This window comes from Cyprinodon tularosa, unplaced genomic scaffold (assembly GCF_016077235.1).
Source record: "Cyprinodon tularosa strain WSP-4 unplaced genomic scaffold, ASM1607723v1 ctg286, whole genome shotgun sequence".
NCBI lineage: Eukaryota > Metazoa > Chordata > Actinopteri > Cyprinodontiformes > Cyprinodontidae > Cyprinodon > Cyprinodon tularosa.
In genome coordinates, this window is record NW_024038992.1 from 1,560,183 (window position 1) to 1,577,159 (window position 16,977).

The window sequence follows — 16,977 nt, forward strand, 5'->3', positions numbered from 1 at the left end:
GCAAATTAGTCTAAAAAGCAACAGGTAGAGACAGATTTCAAAGGGTGAGACTAACTCGGTCAGCGGAAACTGGTTAGAACCAGTCAGAAAACTACAAATGATGCAAATATGTCTTTAAGACAAAAAAAGAAAGAACAACTCTACAGCAACCAGTGTTTTAGGTTTAAAAAATATATCGAGCTCATTTAGTACATCATTTAATTGCTCTGTTTCGGCTGCCATCTTAACTATCATAGTAGCATAAAAACACTGCTGCATTATGGGTAGTCCTAGCTCTATGAGCGATGCATAATATACATTCCAAATCCTTAAAAAAAAAAACAAATTGTCAGACAATAAGGAGTAATTTTCCTGGTTCGTAAACCAAAATCAACCATTCCTGCAAAATGATTAAAAGCTTTTGTGTTGCACAGGGACTCCATATTATTAAAAACACTTCTGCTCTGCTTTAAAGCTGTTAAGAACCTCTTGTAAATATTTAGAAAAAATGTAACTTTGAGCTGTACAATGCTTGTAAACCTGGTAGCGCATTTAATGATAATATTTTGATATATATCTATATATATAAATATATATATATAAAAGAGCGAGCGAGAGAGAGAACATACTGTATTTGAACGCTCATGGAACCTCATAACACTCTATGACTTTAACCAAGCATATTTTTTCTAAAATAAGAAATAAAGGCATTTTGCTTGGAATAACTACAAAATGTGGCTTACTTGCTAACAACAGCAAAAACTATAATGAGCACTTAATTTTTTTTTATATTTCTATTTTCCTTGAAATGATGAACAGAATCTTAGTACGTAGGAACAGCCAATGGGTAAACGAAGAGGACTTGAACAGAAAATGTCAATGCAGAGACATCTTGCAGGAAGACAACAGCCAGACCAGTAAGAGGACCATCGATCATTCGCACATTATGTCTTTTGTCACAACATAATAGCTTCTAATGTCCACAGATTAAATAAATTAACTAGGGATGTTTGACAATAATCAATAGGTGTGCCATCACCTGTTTTTTTTTTTTTGTTTTTGTTTTTTTTCAGGTGATGGTACAGCCAGAATCTTTGTATGCAGATGCATTTTGAGAGTTTTAATTCCCCTCTATGGATATGTCTGTAGCATTAGCCACATGATTGATAATGTGGGAAAAAGTGAGGCTGGCTGGGTTATTCTCATTTGGTTTTTGGCAGAATGTATGAATTCTGATTCCTAAGTATATCAGAGTAATAATGCTGGTAGAACAGGAGAAGAAATTGAAATGTCTACCTAAAAGCTAATGAAATTTTAGTATTTCAAAATACTGGTTTTGTTTCAAGTGTCAGCAGCCACTGGTGGGGTCTAATTGATGGTTCCAGACAACATTCTCCTGACTTTGAACTCTCTTCTGGAGACATTATTATTACATTTTCACTTTTTGACCTCACATTCAAGTTATTACTTCCTTTGTCTTATGGTGATTATGTGCGACTAAGCTGAATTTGGACTTTCCAAACAACACCATCACTCTTTATAATTTTTTTCTGCAATCATGACACATCTGTCGGATATCAATTTCATGAAAATATTGATTAAATATGCTGTTAGTAGAAGAACCAACTCCTTCACTTATTTTACTCAAACTAGAAAACATTGAAAAGCTAAATTTTCTTCCTACACAATGAAAGTGGTAATTTGCAGGACTAGAGTACAGCCAAAATGTTTGGTAGATGCTACAAAGAAAAGGTCAGATTATATGTTTTTTATGTTAATATCACTTTGCATTGGATCAAATGAAAGTAATAAGTTTGAAACATAATTCAGAATTCATGTTGTCTTAGACAGATTAATTACAGTGAAACAGTGGTGTTGATATCAAGGAATATAGTGGCAATGGCATCTATGCAAACACGTTTTCAGGAAAACTGGAAATTCTTTTGGTCAAAGGAAAATTATACAATTCAATCAGATATCTTATTTCATTTACTGTAGCATTAAATTTAATACATGAGCTGTGTGTAAAAAAAAAAGTCAAGAAATGTTTCCTCAAATACTTAAGTCTGTGTCTCATCCCATGTTTTCTTTGTTTAACGCTCAGCATTTTGCTACAGCTTGGTTGATTTAAGCTTTAATAAACTGATCTATTGGCTTGCCTGCTGTTTCAGCCTTGCAGCATGGATCTAAATATATGCCTTTTCATTCTGTTCAAATAATATAACAAATGTCTTTTGCAGCAACAACTACCATTAACCAAATGTAAGCTGTTAAGAACAGGCTTCAGTATATTTGTTAGCTTATTCATTTGATTAAAAGTTTGCTTTGTTGTTAATGTTTATCAGTAGAATAGTTTTTGATAAAATGTAGTCTTGCAAAAAGTTACAGAATAAAATAAAGAATAACCATAAACTGTTAGATGGTGGTTTTATCTCAATATTCTGAGAAATCTATGCTTGATTTTCTAAAAAGAAACACAGTAAATTATATTTTCTTGTTCTATAAAAGAAAACTATGATTTAAGCATTTAAGAGGGTGACTGATGTCCCTGAATGTGTTAATTCCTGTGACCTATAGGAAAAGATGATCCCTGGAATGAGATATATTACTCAACAACAATAAATTGATATAATACCCAAATAGTTATACATCATGATACTACTAATATCCTTTACTTCATTTCTATCTCTAAACGACCTAAAGATATTTATAGTTACACATTTTTCTTCCAATATTGAAACAGAAACATTATTTCCACAATATTAGAACTCAGCTATGCTTCTAGATTTGTCAAGATCATGTCACTGTTGTATGATAGCAGCCACTATTTGAGAAAATTATTTTATCATAGGTCAAGTTTAAGTGAGCTTGACTCTTAATGGGGAAAAAGTAAAGACTTTAAATCTTATATGGATGTCAGGTTGAACAGTGATTGAAACCAGATAATACCGTATGACAGTTTGAGTGAATTTGAGGTAGATAGACTTTAATTCCATCTTTCTCTTTTACTCTGAATCGTACTGACTTTAGTTTTCTAACTAAATGAACATATATTTTTCGAAGTATTTGCAGCAGTTTTGTGGAACCTTAAACTGCAAAAATGAAAATAAAAGAATGTATGATGATGCAAATATCTAATTCTTGCCATTGTGATGCTTAAGAATTTTTCTGGTTATATTATCAAACAAACTTCACCAGTTCCTTTAAATTCTGTTTGTAACAATAAATAATACAACAAGCTAATGATGACTCTGCAGTTAAACTCTATATTTGGCTAAACTAATATATATAAACATCGTATTCTTGATCAACAAAGACATTTCTTCTAATATCATACCACAATCAAAACATTTTCATTGTGCTGTGAAAATGAGCCGTTTTTCTTTTAGTATTTTTCATCTTCATACTGAGCTTAAATAAATGTATAGATAATGGCTGCCGACTAAAAGTTTTAAATACATATTTAAAAGCTGATCTAAATTCCCAGGATATTATGAAATTTTGTTGCACATTCTTCTTTGTAAGTTGCTTAAAAAGTCAAACGCTGTAATTTTCAGCCCAACATCCTCAGAAACTTGATCATTTGCAAATGATCCGCAAAGAGCTAAATATTTCATCCAGTTAAAGCCATATAACATCAGGCGTAGATCCATGTATGATATTGTTCTCTGTAAATGTTGCTCATGTTGTATTGTAACTAACTCAATACACTGTGACGAAATAAAGCAGTGCCTAGAAAATCAAACTTGTTGCTTGAGACTTCCTTTTCCTGAAGTGTTTACATTTTTTTTTTGTTTTCCCATCTTTCAACAAATTAGTGGTGTGAAGGTTTAAGACTTCAAGATTTTGTATGTTTTCATATTTTAGTATCTCAGCCAGACATATCTTTTGCAAAATTTTGGGTCCTAAATTGAACTTCAGTTATAAACATGATGATTCAAGGAGTTTTATTGGGAAATAATCAAGTTATTTCAAACCTTCAAAAATTCCCTGTGGTACTATGATGTGTGGTTTCATTAAAATTGAGTTGAAATGTTATTGTTTTGATGTCAATCCCTTGGCGATCATTTCATCCTTATGAAACAGGCTGGATTAAAAAAAAGAAAGTCACTCATCACTGGAAAAAATTGAAATCTAGATATGTCATCTTTTCTTAAAATGATTGCATTTGATCTTGAATTGAGGAGGTAAAAGAGACACTTTGTCAATGGAACAATACAATTTACACTTAAAATAAGAAAACACAATTGCATTGTCTTATTTCAAGAAAATATAATCTAATTATCTTATTTTAAGAGTAAATATACTCATTCCATTGGCAAACTATCTCATTTACCGACTCAAATTAAGAGTAAATACACGTAATTTAGGACATTTTTACTTATTTCTAGATTGTTTTTCTAGTGCATGGATTGTTGGGAAAAGTTGCTCTTGTATAAATTGGTTTTATGGGTGAAACATCCTGCAAATGTTCTTACCTGTGATGAAATTCTGCTGCAAAGTGATGAAAACAGTTTGTTTTTCCTCAGAAGCAGCCAAGGCTAACAAAAGAAGATCAATTTCAAGCACCATTCCCTCTTAAAGCATCCGTTCTTCTATTCTAATTTAGTCAGATTAATAGAGTGATGTCAGCTCTAACACTTTTCTCTAAGGTACCATTAGGACCATGGTGTTGATTATTATTAAAGGAGCATGCTAGATTACAGATTTCTTTGCAGAAGTTGGATTATTTAGAGACAAGTTGAACTGACACCAGTGTTGCACATGAGGTGAAGAGGAAAAGCATAGCAGCATCCGGCACTGCAAGTGCACAGGTCTTTAGTTTAATAGACTAAGACCACCAGTCTTCTGTTGTGAAAAAGTTAAACATATTGAAGTTATTTTTGAATGAAGCCTCTTATCTTTTTAGAAAACTGCAGGGCCTTTTTCATTTTGAAAACACCCTTTTAAGAATGCATGAGGTTAGAATAAATAAGTTTTTTCCTACCCACTCATTTTTAGAAAGAGGTGTTTATTTTTACGTACTGCGTATTTCTTTGTACTCGATATTTTCTGCTTGAAATAAAGGATGATGATGTTTCCCAGTCCAGGGCAGATGTGCCTTTACTACAGTTCACTAAAAAACTGCCCCAATATTCACTTCTACCTTATTCCGATCAGACTCCAATTTGCCTTTATTATTGCACTAGACAATATTTTTATTTTCTTATTCATCTTGGAGTTTAAAAGACCTGCAACAAGTAACACTTGCTGCAGGTCTTTTGTTTTTTGATCAAATCTGGTTTGTACTGTGACAGTGGTGGGGTTGAGGTTTGACAGGACCCAAATGCAGACAAAGGTTTGAGATGGTTTCTTGAATGTTTAATAATAGAAAAGGTAACAGAAGCAAAAAAAACATGAATCGACAAAAATCCTAAAAATCCTGAAAACCAAGAATACTCACAAGTAGAAAAGGACAAAGTAATGACGACAAAACAACCAAGAGTGACTGAGCATTAGGAGAATAAATGGGAGAGAGAAACAAAGACCAGGCTAATTAGCAGATTGGGAGCAGGTGTGAACAGCGGCAAGAAGGGAGCTAAGGAAAAGGAGACTGACACAAATAGGTAAACTGGAAATATCTAAGAACCCAAATCCAATCAAAAATACCTAGAACACAAGAATGAAAAATAAGATCAATAAAAACTCAGAGATAAAACTTGAACAAAACCAAAACCATGACAACCGGGCCTGTTCAGAAAACACTCGGAGGCATATGTCTAATTGCCTATGAATCAGAAGTAGAAGCAAATCATCAAACCAACAACATTGTCTTTTTAAACACAGGATTATTTTCAGAAATACACATCAGCTGCCGTGACTAGTACTGATAAATCCTCTACAGCTGTTGTGGCATTAAAGGATGAACACACATCAATCACCTCGTTATAAACAGAAAACGACTTTCTTTATATTTAGTTAAGAAAATTAACCAATTTTCTAAAGAAAACCACAGTGAAAAAGTATATGAGGGACATTTAAGTAATGTAAGCTAATTTCACAATGAACGGCATCCTCGATCTGGCTCCAGAGGTTTGGAGCACAGAAGGGGCTCTCCGGAAAACCAAAAGTCTAGTAATTGAACCGTTTTTGTGGCCAATCAACAGAAAACTGAGATTTGAGAGAACCATTATCGGCCTGATATCCTCTTGCTCTTGTTGCTATTTAAGCAGTCATCTGATGCCTATATTTTTAAACAAATCCGAACTGGATGCTATTTCAAGAGGATTTATTTCAGAGCTTCTACGTTTACATTTATGGTTAAAAAATAAAATAAAAAAAGGTAAAATCATTATTAATGCTGTCATCATTAGTTATAGTAACGTCTCAATAGATTTCTACATCATGTTGTATTTTGGGGGAAAACTTAAAAATGGGAAATAATGTAGACCAAATAAAAGAGTGGCATATGGACTTTTATTTAAATCAAACGTCGGTTATAGAGACCTGAAAATATAATAAACTCTTGAGCAATAATATTTGTGGAAAAACTACAAGTCTCTAAATTGCCAAGTCTTTCTTTTTTTTTTTTGTTACAAACAAATATAAATCGGCAAGTCTTTAGCATTAACAGCATATTGATTAAGTTAACATGTACTTCAAGAAAAGTTTAACAGACTGTGCCGCCAGTAGGATGGCATACAGAAGGATTTCTGGTAATTTGCGATGTGGAGGAGCAGCAGCTCTACTGTTGGTTTTCTCTATTATAATTGCTCATGCAAAGTCAGTTCATGCTTTAGGGGAAGCTGATTTCAGCTACTTGCATCATGGATCTTGTTCTTTTGGTCTCGATATACACAACATGACAGCAGATGGGAGAGGGATATATGTAGATAGACCAGTCAATCAAGAGCTTTTTTTCTCTGCTTTAACCTATTTCTTAATCAAACATTGTCCTAAAAGCTATGTGAAAAAAATATATTTATTTCCCCTGCACAAGCTTGGAAATCTGCAGCAAAGTGGGAGCATTCCAGCTGTTTTCTGGTTGGGCAGCGATTTAAGAAAGTAAGCCTAATTTTTTTTTTTAAACCTCAAAAATGTCAGCCCACCACCTAGTCAATTGATTTATGTAGTAGTTACCACAGTTAGCACTGAAATATATATTTTGTTCAGATAACTTGTAGATGCAAACAGACTTGGCCACAAACAGTTGATTGCAAATTATATATGATATTTAAGCCTATATTCTAAGAAAACACAGAAAGAGGAGTCAACAGATATCCCAGACTTCCTGCTGTTCGGTATAAAGTTACTACTATTCATTTAGCTTAAGTATTGAAAAGAAACTTTCAGTGCTGCTGGGTGAGTAATCCAAACATTAAGGTTTCCTTTTTTGTCCCCTACATCACAGCAAGTAGCAATTACCATGGAGCCTAGAAGGAAGAAGGAAGAGTAAAAAATAAAGCCAACTGTTGTCTCCTACTGTGACATGATTACAAGGGACATTGACAAGGAAAGGTGAAAAGTTCTCACTTCCTTTCTCGATAATGTGATCACAGTGTTACACCTTAGATTCACATGAAAAAGTCCCTGAGGAATACTGGTGTTTCTCTGAATAGATGGATAACATTAAAAAGGAATAACTGTAGTGTAGTTTATTTCATGCCTCTGTCCATTTAGTGTGAAGGAAATAAGGAGGTATTTCCCTTTCATTTCCTCCACAGTTACTGTTGTCTGAACAAGGAATTGAACACCAGCAGGAGAATTGTCAGGAGGAGGAAGATCATGTTTATCTTCAAACAGACCTGATAGCAACCAATGAACTCTTTCTATTCTGTCTTTAGCTGAAAAAAGGAAGACTTATTTGGAAAGGTAGACAAAAAGATTTTCAACATGAAAATAACTTAAATTTGTCTCTTTTTCAAGAGTCTTGGGAGAGACGGAAAGCAGATTAGATTTATAACAGGACGAAGCATAATCCACTTTTTCATCAAATAATATTCCAGTATATCCATACAGATGTCTCTACATTTTAAGCAGTAGGACAGTAAAATATGACTATTGCTAATGGCATAGAGTGCCTGTTTACAAAGTTAACTGATGTCAATTGTCTAGTGGAATCAAAAGAAAGGCCTTTAGTATGTGGATTTATGAAAGATATCTTGATATGTTGGTTTGAGATGGTGGTTGGAATATATGTAAACAGTTGACCTTTCAAGTACAGTAACTACTTTAAGTCAAAATGTCCTTGGTGAACTTTATAGATTTAATCATATATCGTTTATCCAATGTTTTTTTTTTGTCTGTCAACATGTTTAATGGTTAAAGAGATTTGTCTGTGTTACTCCCCAAAGGTCTAGGGGTTCTGGGGAGGCAACATAAAAATGTGTCCAGAGCAAATAAGTGGAATGTAAAAATGATTTATTCCAAAAGATGGTTAAACAGAACCAAAACACAATACAGCTTAACCCAATTAAAACAAAAGGGCAAACAAAATAAAGAATGTTTAAGAATTAAATTAAATCAGAATCTGCCCAAACCACTCAGACTAAGTTTAACACAAAACAAACCAAAAGAAAAGACAAAGGGAGCACCAAACCTCCCACACAAGCGTCTAGCTTGAACAAGTCCACCTTAAGTTGATTCATGAGAATATAGAAGCTAGGTCAAACAGTTTGAAACCAAAGGTGGGGGAACAGCTTAACAAAAACCTTCCTACTAGCTGTCCCCAAACTGAAAGCTTTCCAGGAGCCTTTTATATGGTGCAGGTGGGCCTCATCAACATCCTGATTGGCTTGACAATCTTCTGCTTGTCCAATCAAGTCACTGCTCCTCTGCAGTCTTCAGGCAGCCAACAAGGAAGATCTGTCGAGCTGAACCTGCATAAGAAAACAAGCCTGCACTCTTAAAAGACAAGGGGCCGTAACAGTCTGGGAAATCAGTGTCAAGGTGATTTTATTCAAGTTATCTTATTTTTGAAACATTCTTAGAAAAGTCACAATTAACAGCAGATATTAGTATTGATTTACTTGTTTGATTTTGAAATGTGAGCCTGCGTTTATATTCCTCAGAACATTTGAAACTTTGAATGCTAAAACAAAACGATCCCAGTCTTGTTAAAGTGTTCATATGCATTTGTATTTATTGACTTTTGGGTACTCTAAATAAAAAAAAAAAAAAAAAATGTTTTCAGAAATAATATTATAATCCATTTTGTTTCTGATATTTTATGTAGCAAAGCTTTTGTTAAGCATAGTTTATCCACAAGGTCCGCGCAGATAAATTACGGCATTTTGTGTTCTCTGCCACTTGGTGCAGAAATTTTGTCCACAACTAGGAAATTTTTTTAACTACACGGACAGATTTGTGCGGAAAAACGTTGAGCGAGCAGGTAAGGGTTCGCAAATGTAAACATCTAGAGACATCCAGTGAGGTCTAGCTCATAAATATCACCACTATCAACAGACTGTAGAAAAACTACAGGAAATAAACTACTGTCGCTCTCGAACGGCATTAAGAGCCACGAATGTGTGTACATCTGCTTGTGTAACACTTAGTAGACATAATGCTTAAATGTTTTTTTTTTTTTCTGTAAGGTGGGCTGTGCTTATGCATCACCTCACACAAAGTATTGAGGGTCTCTTTATAGCTCTTTTGCAACAGTTAGGTACCCTGAAGGCTCTCTATGCTAAATAAAATATCAAAGGAAAGATACAGGCTCCTTTTCCTACCTCCTTTTTATTGCCTGCACTATTCGGACAACACTTATTAGAATATAAAGTCCTTTTATTGTCCCACAATGGGGAAATTCTGATGTTTACAACCGCAAAAAGATTATAGAAAAAAATGGTCACACAAATTTGGACCTTTGAAAAACTTATAAAATACTAGTGAAGAGATAAAAGATAAACAATAAAATATTGTACTGTAAAGTGTTTTGACAATATAAAACTGTGCAACTGGAGAATAAAATAACCAATATACAGCTATGGATATATTTACAGTAATGGGATATTTGAAAATAGCAAAAACATCAGAGATGTGCAAAATGACAGCAGCATGTTATTTAACTGACTAAGATAGAAACTGCAAAGTCAGCATGAATGTAGCATTGTAGAGTTAATGCGGGTAACGCTGGCTTATATCTGCAGCCAGAACCTGCATCAGTCCAAGCTTGTCAGTCTGTCATGAGATGGTTGCTCTAAATGTTCTGGTTTTCATGTAACAAAAAATTGCTTTTGTCAATTTGAAGACAAATCCAGCTTTTTCTTCTTCACACCTTGAAAATGTGTCAAACCAGCCAATCCTTTTACTTCCTTTCCATTTACTATAGACTCCATTCCACATTCAAAGCAAAATTATAGTTGGCATCCATATTTTATATTTGATTACCAGCTTTAATTATTTAAACTCATGAAATAAAGATTAGCTTAATCAGTCCTGAAATAAATTTTCATGTTGATTACCAGCTGTTTTTCATTTTCTCAAACAAAAAGTCTAATAGTCTGCAGCAATTTTAGAATGAACCATATAAAAGATAAAAAGAGTTAAAAAATACCTTGTAATTTAACTTTGCTTGTAATGAAATGGAAACCTGACAGCCTGACAGTAAGTTTAACTGTCATCCAAGGAGAAATCTCCACTGTCCACATGTTTGAAGGGCTGGGCTTCCTTTCAGGTCTCTCGACAAAACGATTAACACTGCCAGCTGGACTCCTATAACATTAGCTCTACTACAGCGGAAGAGGTGACCTACATGTCTATGGAGGTTTAGACGTGAGGCCCTTTGGGCCTCCGAAGGGTTTTCTCTTCACACCTGACTGACTCTGATGAGGTCAGGCTGTTTGGAGCGAGGCTGATATTCCCTGTGATCATCTTAACTTTTCAAAAGTCACAGCTCTGGGGGATAAAAGAAGCAAAGCATAAATGCTGGAAAGTTTTCACTACACAAAGAACTCCCCAGACCTTATGTTTTTCCCCATGTTTGGACAAAAATCATTTTAAAACTTCTTTGTAGCTGCAGAGAGGTAAACATCATAGGTGTTATTTCCCTCCTCTCTTAGATGGATAAACTGCCTAAAGAATGCAGTGAAACCCACAGCTGCAGAGTACTGTGGTCTTTTGGCTTGAATGTTTACCCTCTGCTCCTGCATCTATGTAAATGCTGCCCATTTATGGGTTTCCTTGTGCTTTGGATTTAACTGTCCTCTATGCTGTACCAAACACCTGTTCATGGTAAATTCTTGTGCTAAATCGGGTGTATGATCCAAAATTGTTTAAGGTAAAACAAAGCTAGGAGGAGATTTGAGCAGAATCCCCCAAGGTATGCCAACACAGTGAGCTGCTTTTGGTTTGTCCTCGTATGAATGATTGAGCTGACAGTTCATGCTTGGATGAAAATAACAATGAAATTCAAGGATGCTCTGCTGCGAAGTCAAACTGCGTAAATATTGGATATCAGATAATTTTCCTCTCATATAACTCAATACTTCCAATCATTTTCACTCTTCCTTTATAAAGGAAAGTGGCTTCCTCTTTCAGCGCGTTTGTCTTTCACTCCCAAGTAACATCAGACAGCAGCAAATTTTTTCTTGCAGCTCTTAACCTGTCATTTTGCATTTTAAGGCCAGTTTGAGTAAAATGATTGTTAAAAGGATAAGCAAAATCCATACACTGGAAAAAATTTGAAATCTAGATAAGTCATTTTCTCTTAAAATAAGTGCATTTGTTCTTGGATTGAGGAGGTAAAAAAGAAATTTTGCTAATGGAAAAAGACACAGTTGCATTGCATAATTTCAAGTGCATGCTATCTAATTATTTTATAAATAAAAATACTAATATATACAAAATCTCATTTATCTGCTCAAATTAAGGATAAATCCCCTCAATCTAAGAATTTTGTATTGATTTATAGATCGTTTTTCCAGTGTAGATTTTTATTCTTTATCTTCATTCATAAAATTCATCCTTTTAATTGCACAAAAATATACTGTTATATGTTTACAGAAACAAAAATATTCAAATGTACACATTAATTTAGAAACAACTAAGCAGCTTTTGAAAAGTTGTTTTAAAACCCTCAAAATGGAAAACTTGAAATAAAAGAATGGATGAAAAAAATAGCCAAAAGTACAAAAGTAAGGTTTTGAAAGAGCTTCAGAAAGCCTGAAAAACTATTAATCAGAACACCTTTGAAAGGATCACAAAAATGTTTGGCAGGAAAACAGAGAAATAAGGACATTTTGATGTAAAAAGACTCTGACATTAACACAAAGGAAATCATGACTGTTCAAAAGGTTATTTCAGTAACAATAGACTGAAAGATTCACTGAATGAAAGGGATGAGTGATTCAGCTCCCAAACATCCCACTGAGCAATGTTTGATTTTAGGCTGAAACAAGAAAATAAAAAAACAGCCTTTTATTTAATTTATCTGCTTTGACTCTACAGTCCTGTGAAACATCCAAGGTTGCTTTCATAGGATCTAGGAGGTAAGGTGACTGTTAGGATCTACGGATCACATTTTTTGAAATTGGAAATTGTCTCTAAGCACTAGCTTTGGCAGGTTGTTGATCCGGATCGTACCAGTAACACAATGACATAGAAACACCTCTTGCTGCCCATTAGTCTTTAAAGCGTTATAATGCCATTTCTGATATTTTATATCTATTACTGTTCGGAAAGTAGAAAACATTTCAATCTGATCTTTAGAGGAGTTGGTGTCCTAGTAAATTTAAGACTCAGTTTCACTTTCATTACACATCTGGAACAAATTTGATGTTTAAGTTAATTATGGAATAAATAGAGAAAGACTTTAACATGTTTGACCTGTTCTCAAGGGTGAAGAAGAGAATCTTTTCCCGATAAAATAATACTTACTAGATGCAGGGCCATCATCCCGCCATCAGGTCAAAAAGCGTGTGTTAAATAAACGGCCTGCAGATCTGCAGTAGCAGCGGTTAGGGCATCTGAGGCAGAAAACTCTGGACAGAGGAAACACAGGTTAGTGACCACGATAACCTGACTGAGGATGATATGAGCACATAAGTAACTAACCTGGTTTAGAGTACAGTCCATGCCCAGAGACCAGCCGGTCGACAAGATGCAGCGGTTGCCGCACAAAGAGTTCCAGACCCCGAAGTCTTAAAGATGACAGAACTGACAGGTGATCAGATCCAAGCACAGGAAGGAAGGCAGGATAATCCAGGTTGATGCCAGGAGGTAGATCAAGTACAGTCCAAAGGCAGAATCCAGCAGAAGTCCGAAGACAGGTCGGGCAAACAGATCAGAACAGGAACAGGTAGGCTCAAAAGTCCAAAGACAGTAATGGGTCAGGATCAGGCAATCAGAAAACAATCAGTAAAGGCTGATTTATACTTCGAAACTAGGTTGTCTGCGAAGCTGTCGCAGTGAACAAAAAGACGTCCCCGCCCCCTCCACAGACGCTCCGCTGCACCTCTCCCAAATTGTAGGTGACCGCAGACAGGAGGCCAGCTTGTTTTGCTTTTATGACCGCAATTGCGGAAAACAACTCGTGAAGTGTGACCAGCTAGAAGAGCGAGGTGCGCAAGAATGCTGGGACCCTTTTTCCACCTGGATCCCCACACTTTTTCGCCCTTATCGTCCCTCCGTTGTCAGACAAACTCGCCCCCACTTCCTCACCGCCTCAGCCGTATCTAGACCCACAACGTATAGCGCGGACCACGCTTCAGTATTAAGCATTAATCAAAAATGTCTGCATCAAGCTCACTGCGACACACTGCTGCGGGGAATATAACCAGCCCTTAACGCTAGAATAATTCTGACAACGAAGGCTAAAAAATAATCTGACACTGATGACTGGGATCAAGCAGTTTAAATAGAAGCTGGAACAGGTGGATATGATGAGCGGTAACGAGAAACTGGTTGGAGTTAGGCAGGAGAATGAAATGCGTAATCTAGCTAGTAATCAGCGCCAAGATTATGACACTAATAAATATCCCCAAAGTTATCACAGTTTAAAAAAAACAAAACAAAACAAACATATCCTCACTGGGATTACCTTTATGAATATGAACCCTTTGGTAGACATATCACTCTGATTTCATCCTCTTTACTAGGTCATACAGTTCTTCCAGCTACCTCCACTGTTCCCCAAAAGGAACACTGACTATTTCTGTAAGGATCTATGCACACCTTCACACCCTGACCTCACAACAAGCATGCATGCGGTCAGGTTTGACCTTAGCTTGCTTCTGCACATAGAGAAGGAGATTTAAACTGACAGGAGTAAAGATTTTTAGTTTGTCCTGCCTGGCTGCGCCCTGCTCTCAGGGTCAGAGTTGGTAGCAGCTATGTTCTTCTGGCCTTGAATGTTTGACACAGGTCAATTAAAGCTCCTGAGCATCGGCTCAGCAGCTAATCAGTTGCTGCCCACCCCTTTTAACATTTGGATGTTCATGCCGATTAGATATATGGGAAGTCATTTAATAATTATTGTTCACACCCATTTTCAAATATTTTTGATCAGTCTTTATGCAATATTGCGGGCTTGTAACATATCTATCTAACACGGCACCATCTTTAGGAAACAAAAGTACATAAAATATTCCAGCAAATAGCAGAATTTAGCTGTAGGGCAAGATGATGCAGTGACATAGCTAAATGTTTTTTTGCAGAGCCAACAGAAAATACTCCCCATATGTCACACTGAATCAGCACCACATAACAAAAAGAAAACTAAATCTGCAACACCTTCTGAATTTTAGTAGACCTTTTTCATAAATAACCTCTAGATTTCAATGCTTTTTGGAGTGACATTCAAAATGTCTGGTATGGTTAATGTCTGCTCAATCTTCATTTATACAGCTGATTGTTTCCTCTCACAGCTCTATTCAGTTGGATCATTTTCAACTAACCTTTCAGATCACCGACTAAGGAGGTAATCAGTATGGGCAAACTGGCTCCTTGCTTTTATTCAGAGCTTTATAACTTAAACAGACAAGTAGGAAATTAGAAAGATGTCGTTTTCAGATTTAAAATAATTGTAGTTTGAATAAATTGGTTTGCAACATTACTCTTCATTAATGGACAGTATAACAGATCTGGTTCATGTTCATCAGTTGAGTTATGGATACTTTTAACTCTCAGTGGTGATGCCTTATGAATATTCATAATGTATGAAATTGCTGCCATAAAGAAAATAAATTTCATGACATCCTTTCCAGTAAAGTTCTAGCTTTAGAATTAACTGTAAAAGCTTTGTTCACTTTTTCGGTTACATGAAATATGAATCTGTTCTGCCTTCTGTCGTCAACCCTTTTCTAAGAAATTTGGGACTCCAACTTAAGAAGGAGACAGTCCATCATCAGTGTTGGGCACGTTACTTTGAAAAAGTAATTAGTTATAGTTACTAGTTACTTCTCCCAAAAAGTAACTGAGTTACTAACTGAGTTACTCCACAATAAAAGTAACTAGTTACTAGTAAAAGTAACTATTGCGTTACTTTTGCGTTTCTCGCCCCCGTAAACCTCACCACCCGGCCCCCACCTTCTCGCCGTGTGTTTCCAAAGCCAGCTGAATAGAGCGAACGACAAAGACAAGAACCTGCAGACAGTTTAGCATTTATTGCAACTCAACGTAAATGACATCAGGGGGGAACGCGATGTGAAGTTTTATAACAGGACATCCAGATCCGGTGAGTATATGAAATTAATAACTGGGGATGTCTAATTCTGAAATCCTGTGTGTTTGGGTTGTTATAGATATTGCAACATCTATCTATCTATCTATCTATCTATCTATCTATCTATCTATCTATCTATCTATCTATCTATCTAGATGTATACTCTGTGTGTGACATAAAATATGGATCTCCATCCCTGACACAAAGGCCATCAAATAATGTTTAAAATAAAAAATACAGTAGGTTGAGAAGGCAGAGTATCCATCCATCCATCCATCCATCCATCCATCCATCCATCCATCCATCCATCCATCCATCCATCCATCCATCCATCCAGATTTCTCCCTTTCTCCATATAGGCTATCATTTCTGGCTGTTGTCAGGTTCATTTGATTGTTCACGCTCTCCATAGTTCTCCTGTGGCGCGAGCACAGGGCGACTGTTGCGCGCCTTTAGCGAGCATGCGCGTTTCCTGTCGCTTGCGCGGTGACTCTTGCCGCCTGCGCTGTGTGGAGATGCAGAGGAAACCGTTATGTGATGGGGAAACGCAGCTCTACGTAACACCGGTATTTCCATGTGGAAAACGCTGTTTTGCTGCTGGATCCTCCTCACTCTCCATCTCTCTGTGTGTGCTGTACGTTAACACCCACCAGCAGAAACACCCACCTACCCAACTGACAGACGGAATCTCATCCTCCCCTCTCTCGACAAGGCGCGCACCTCTGGATGACCTAAAATAAATCTTTAATATCTCTTAAACAAAAGTAGCACAAACAATATTTTTTTCTGCACAAATCTGCACTAACGTTGCACTAACCATTCAGTCTATTTGCAGAGTTTTTTGACGTGGGTGGGGTGTCAGCTTCACGCAGCTGCGCACGAGTCCTATCATGAAAAAAGGTTCATTGTGCGACCTGAGTAACGCGCAGTAACGGGGTGCCTGCAATGGTAACTGCGTTATAGTTACAGTCAAAGTAATTAGTTAGATTACTCGTTACTAAAACAAAGTAACGCCGTTACTTTCAACGCCGTTAGTCCCATCACTGTCCATCATTAGTCTCTTTGCAAAACCAGAATTCAGAACAGAGAAGGGTTCAAAACTTCAAAACCCTTTCAAAAATCAGACGCAGTGGGCTATCCTTAAACCCTCTGGGACAGCATCCTTAGGTGGGTCATCCACTAAGCTCTAAGGGAGTTACTCAGTCCTTTAGAAGAACTGATGTGGGGCCTTCCTCAAACCAACCAGAGGACTCTAAGAGGGGAAGTCTAGACTTAGAAAGGCAGTCTTCAACTGTCTTGAAGAACATAGGGACAAGAATGGAGACAGAGGGGAACTCAACAGACAACTCAGAGAC